We start from the raw sequence: 6,564 nt of genomic DNA on the forward strand, positions 1-6,564 counted from the left end.
CGGGGGTGTGTCCCCGTCTGTGGGGCAGCCTCCCTGTGACCTCCTGACTCGGCCTGGACCTTGCCCGTCCACGGCAGCTCCCTCTGGAGCCTGCGCTGGCACCCCGTTCCTGTCACACCAGGGGCCACGGCCCATCAGAACAGCAAATCCGGAGAAACTAAATCAAAGCAGAGTTTTTGCTTGATCCTGGCTGCAAAGATTTGGGATTTCCCGAAGAAAAGCATGGCAGCTGTCACTGGCCCTCAAACAGATTTGCCAGGCCAAGACATAAGACTTGCGGATCATTTCTGCATCACTGGAACAAAAGGCGGATCCTGCCATCGGGCAAAGCACATATTGCCATGAAACTGTATTAGAGGACACGTGACACCCACACGAAGAGGTGTGTGTATATATAAAGGGAGAGAGCGCGACTTCTGCGGCCCCGCTGCAGGCTGCCTGGCGCCATCTTGGCTGCCCCTCACTCCTGCCGGCAGCACTGACCACCACAAAGGGGACTGGTCTCCACGGCAACCGAGGATAGCGATTAATGTCAGGCTGACGTTGACGTGTTTTCCTAAGGTGATCTGGGAGCCAGAATCACGTAAGGAGGCGGTGTAAGAGTAGGCTTTTCTTACCTTTTTTTATTTAAAAGAAAGAAAGTCAAAAGGGACATTCAGTTTGCTTGTCCTAAGCTTCAGAGCTGTGCACAGCTTCAGCTCTAGCCAGCTGCAGCCTCCCTGGCTCACCTTTTTCCTAGTTTACTGACAGATTCTTCACCATGAAACTATTTCATTTGTCGTCATTTATCATTGTAACAGCTGGGATTGCCATAAATTATTTCTGTGAAAGTGAAACTCACCCCTTAGCCTAAGATGAGCGTTGCTGCTGCTCACCATTTGTGCATGTACAAGCACTGGAAAACCACAAAATTTAATAATACTAGGAGCATTTGTTCGCCCATGTCTCACCTTTTCTGGGACTGAGCCCCAGCTGGGTCCTGCTTGGGATGGGAGCGTGGTGACAAGGACCAACCCTGCTCTCGGCAAAACGCAGGCTGCCGCCTTGCTGCTTTGTATGCACAGGCAGTGCCGTGGCTCTGCTAGTGCTCTCCCCCTTACAGGTTTTGTGAGCCCGAGTTTCTTTGGTTTAGGTTAAGATACACATAATCATATCCCTCTTCCTTTTTAACAGATAATTATTCCTTTAAAATGTACTCACAAGGAACATTGCTTTACACACTGTGAATCCATATTCAGGTGAGAAATTTTACCCCAGTTTAATTTTGCATCTTTGGTTACAAAATCAGAGGGACAGCATCACTTCATCATCAATTCACCACGAGTTGAGAGCATTAACAGTGTCAACCAGGGATGGAGAAAAAGGCCATTTGGACCATGAAGATCACACACGTATGACAGATATGTCTGCATTGGAGCTGCACGATTACAGACATCTTTCATGGGTTACTTCTCATAACGACAGTATTAGTATATAAACTCTGTATTGAAACAGGCTACTGAAACAGCCACTGAAAAACCCTCTAGATTAATTTCTGTGGCAGAGTCAACGGTTTTCATGTGATCTAAAGTGCACTATCCAGGTAAGAATTGCTGTCATTAGCAGATAAATTCTATAGTAGAAAGGCGCCTATGTGAATGGCCCTGCAGTGAAGTGTCTGAGCGACAAGTTGCCTATTACCAACCTCCTCTTGTTCAGGCACTGAGCAACACCCATAAGCCTCACCCCTAAGGAGGAAGAGCCTTCCAAGGGGCAGAGCCTGTCAGCATACCTCTAACAGGTCTTCTGTTGACACAGGAGCACAGTATGAAGATGCTGGCATTTTAAGTGGTTTTTAAAGTGTGTTAGTTATGGTAATTGTCTGTCTCTGAGGAGAAGGGAGGCTGTTTGCCTGTGTTGAATGCCAGTGCTTGTGAAACAAGCAAAAGTTGTGATCTTGCTTAAACAGGTATCATTTCAAGAATGATTTAAAAATGAAGGTAAAAACCTTCATCCAAGCTCAGAGAGCTGTGAGACTGTCTGAAGAGCGTTTTCACTGCTCGTTGGCACCACTCACCACCTCTGTGTACATTAGCATGGCACAGAGGGAGAGGGTTACAGAGCAAAAGAGCTGGTGCTGAGAATCCAACATCTGCATGATAGCACATTCCAGGCGTGCTCCTAGCAAACATCTCCGGCTTTCATTTCACATTAAAGTAATCCAGATCACATACTCTACGACCACGATGATGTGAACCAAAGCACACTAAGCAAGGGCAACTGGGAGGTTCACATCAAAAGCACACTCCCATTGTGAACCAAAACACTAATGCAGACAATCAAACCGTGTCCCTTCCCAACTCCACAGTCCAAGTCTCCCTTCCTCTGAGCACAGCCATTTGACAAAGAACAGCGCCTGATCCCTGCAGATACACGTTTAAGGATGGACACCCTTGTCATCATTGTTCATGATCCTACTGTGTGATTTTAAAAATTATATTTAGCATATTTGTGACACTGATTTTTGCTGCAGAATTGATAGGATGACAAACAACTACAGTAATCACCATTGAGACAGTATCGGTATTTGGCAGCAGTGCCACAGAGTGGGCTAAAATAACATGCTGTTCTCCACTTTTTTTCCCAAATGGTTACCACTGCAAAGCAGCTAGCATTTGATTCCATCCAGCAAAGACCTTGCAAAGATACGTAATCTGAATGCACAAACCATCCTACTCATATAGGCACGTTTAAAAGGTTTGCTGGACTCAGACTCATAAGTATACTACACCTTGCAAGTGCAAAGAACAGAGGCATCAGCACTTTTTTAAACTAGAGCAAATAAAGGTTAGATTCAAAATATGCAGGATATTGCATAAGCTGAAAGCAGTTCAGTGGAGCACAGAAACTAATGCCGCTGGCTCTGGTCCTCTACGGTCGGAGCAGCAGTAGCCTACGGGGTTGTTGGGACAGAAAGTGTCGGGAAATGCCCAGTCTAGGAAGAGCTACCACCTATACAAGTCTCACATACATAGTGATCGAAGCCTCCAGGAGAATTAAATGAAACTACCCGCACACCTGCTCAATATTCATCCGGCACCAAAACTTAAATACCTCTCCAGTTAAATTCTACAATGTTTTAAAGACGTTAAGCTACCGGTCTAGCCCATCGCACCCTATCCATGAACTCACTTTCAACCAGACTCCCCTCATTTCTAATCTTAACCAGTTTCCTTATTTATTCCGTCAGCCATTCCATGCCAAATTTAGCTGAACACTATTTATCCTTAAGCATGTCTTAAATTAAAAAAAAAAAGTGCGATCTACAGACTTTTTTACAGGATTAACACAATTATCGAAAAGCTTTCTGTTCCTCCCTCGTTACCACAGATTTCTCCAAGCCTCTCAGCATATTAGCAAACACATGCTACCTAATGACCCCGACTGGGATTGCAACTGGAACCACAGGGTTTCCACTGGACGCTGACAGGTGGAGTTTGGATTTTGGGTTTCTAATCATTCATTTCTCACCATCCGTAGCCCTACAACCTCTTACCTTCCTGCTCACCAATAACAGCAGAGTTTGAGCCTGTCTGGGATGCTGGAGGGAGGAAGAATCTGCACTTCCAAGAAGCCATCTCCTGCGGCACAAACGGTGCAGAGAAACTTCAGACTCCGGTGGTACAGCAACGGAGCAGGTCTGGTGGAGGCAGAACCCAGCCCGCCTTTTGGTTCCTGTTGTTCACAGCTGCAAACTCAAGTGCTACCAGCTGTGTGAGCTCAGCCAAGTGTGACTTGGAAAAGCCTTAGGGTAGCCATGGCAACTTGTAGATCTTCACCTGATGCACTAGAGTCACTGTATACTGCTTTTGAGAGAAATACTCTTGTCTCTAGAAGTATCTTAATATTAAAATCTACAGCTCTAAAAAAGCTAGAAAGCTTTGAATTGACAGGAAAAAAAAAATCCCTATTAAGTTGACACTAGCAGTTACTCTATTAGCACAGGGCAAATATGTCTGTTCTGACCCAGGCTGGACCCTGTCTACATCTGTGTTCCCCGAGCGGCTGCCAGACCTTCTCACAACTGGTTCTGAACAATTTTTTTCTTTTTTTTTTTCTTTTTTTTCCCCTCTTTTACAGGCTGTCCAAGAACCAAAGCAACAGAGCAAAATGGAAGTTTGGGAAAATGATAAAATAATGTCAGGGTCTCCTTTCAGGATGAGTGAGAATGAATTCAATCTGAAGTATTTTTTCGCTCCTGCTATTAATACTAAATGTGAGCACAGCCCTTGAGAGCTCATCTCTGAGCCAAGCTTTACAGGAGGATATGACTAAGGCACAAGCCATCAGGAAACAGGCTCAGTCACCACGTCACTAAGACAACATGGATGAACCATCCCCCATTTCTGTGCTGCCGTTTCTCCCAGGTAAACAGAGACAATGACACTCACCTTTGTAAAGGAAGTTTATGATCAGCAATATGGAGGCATTACACTGAAAATAATGAATCGTTTCTCTGCAGGGCGAACAGGATTAGAAACCTAGAAACTCTCCTAGATGCTTAATATTCTCAATGGAGAAACACCAATGCTATTTCCACTGGCTGGCGTGTAAAGGTTAATGTGTGAAATGTGAAATTAAGCCTCAGTGGCATTGGCTTTTCCCTTTTCCAAAGATGCATAAAACATAACTCCCTAAAATCTCCAAAAAGGGAATTTCAACATTTCAAAAACTTCTAACATACAAAAAAAACCCTATTTGTGAGACTCCTGATGTATATCAACATCACTGTTGAGTATCTAGAATTAAAAGCAATTTAACTCAGAGAAGTAAAATTGGAAGATTATTTCTGGTTTCAAATACTTCTCCTTTCGAATAAGCCATTTCCTAGCTCATTATTCCAATTCCAGTACTTTTGCTTCTGCCTATAACCGTGTAAAGACATTTCAAAGCTTTAATTCATTTTGCAATTCTAAATAGCTTCCCTTAATCGCTCATGTCAAACACCTATTTCACATTTTTAAAAAATTTATAAAACAATTTGGTGCTGTCAGGAGGAAAAAAATTTCTTAGCATTCAGATTATTAACTGCATGCAAGCTCCCCATGCTAATGTGTTTCCTATCGTTCACTTCTGGCAGGAAACTATTTATAAAAGGCATAACATTCATACAGTAATTTAGTGTTTGCATTCATGGTACATTCTCTTGCCATTCCCTCAGCTAAGGTACAGAATCCACCAAGCTACCCAATTTGTTTGGAGGGGTTTCTCACTGCCAGATGCCATGCTGAACGCTCCATGTCACTGAACAACGGTAAGGGCAGCAGCAGAGAAGACGACCGAGGTTGTGTCTGTCAGCTTGACTGATGTCTTCGCATTTTCACCAAACACAAATTCGCATGGCTAAGTGAAACTAACAAGCTTGCAATGTACTGCCTTGTACTTCCATTAACAGCTGTGTGATTAATTGGTTACAGCCCATTATATTAGAATATACCCAGTTAGGAACTCTACTTAAAGAAAAAGAAAATGGATCAGGATTGGGCTGCAGGCCAAGTTTAGCAAGGCTTTTCAGCAATTCATGAATTCTTAAGGTGAATGAAATGGAGCAAAAAACTAAAACGGTTTCAAGTAGGTCTGAGGTACAGGGATTCAACTCTAGTCTCACAGGACTCAGTAGACCCTGACCCTAAATAAATATATACGTTTGGCAGTCCATGGAAAATAAGACAGCCTAATTCTGCAGTCCTTGTTTAGATGCGCTTGTAACCATAGTGCCAGAAAGGCAATGACTAGCTTCCCATCACCTCATATAGGGACAAACATCATCTACTAACTCTCACAGGAGTTTTTGTTAAACAAGATTCCAGGACTGGACCTTTGTTTATTTATGGCTGATGGGGCTTTCACAACCCTATTCCCTTCCCCAGAAGTATTTATTTCAGACCAGGTGACTACCTGACCCTCTAAAAGACTAGCTTTGAATTGGGATAAGGGAAGCCACAAGCATATTATCATCAACTACTGATTAGCCATTTAAACATTAAATCCTTTTGCTCTAAGTTTAATGTGGAGTTGCATGGCTAGGTGGAGACATTCCGCAAATTCTGAAGGATGGATTAAAAGGTACCAGGTTGCACCGCAGAATTTCACAGGGCTTCACTACCTTCCACCGACAATTTCAGTCTCCCTTTTTGGGGAACTGAAACTCTGTTTCACTTTATGCTCAAGTATTTTGTGCTGAATATGGATGGGAGTATTTTTGCCTGTTCCTTCCAGGTGGAAGCACAAAAATTACTAATGGGAATCCTGCTAGAAATTTGAGTCAGAGAAGTAATACGATGTCTTTTGAATGGAAAACATTTGTTTCGTAAGCCTTTCGTATTTGGGGGCTGTCATGAGTGCCTTTCTGTGTACAACATTGAAACGGCAAATTCTTGGGGCTTTTAAAATGAAAACAAAGGAAGAAGCAGTCTGTTGCTGTTCCCATACAATTCCACAGTACTGCAGCACCTGGCTTAAACCCCAGACCAATGATCTATTTCACAATGTCAGTTTTTAAGCCCTCCCAGCCTTCGAGGTAGG

The sequence above is a fragment of the Aptenodytes forsteri genome, unplaced genomic scaffold (genome assembly GCF_000699145.1).
Source record: "Aptenodytes forsteri isolate BGI_AS27 unplaced genomic scaffold, ASM69914v1 Scaffold59, whole genome shotgun sequence".
Taxonomy (NCBI): Eukaryota; Metazoa; Chordata; class Aves; order Sphenisciformes; family Spheniscidae; genus Aptenodytes; species Aptenodytes forsteri.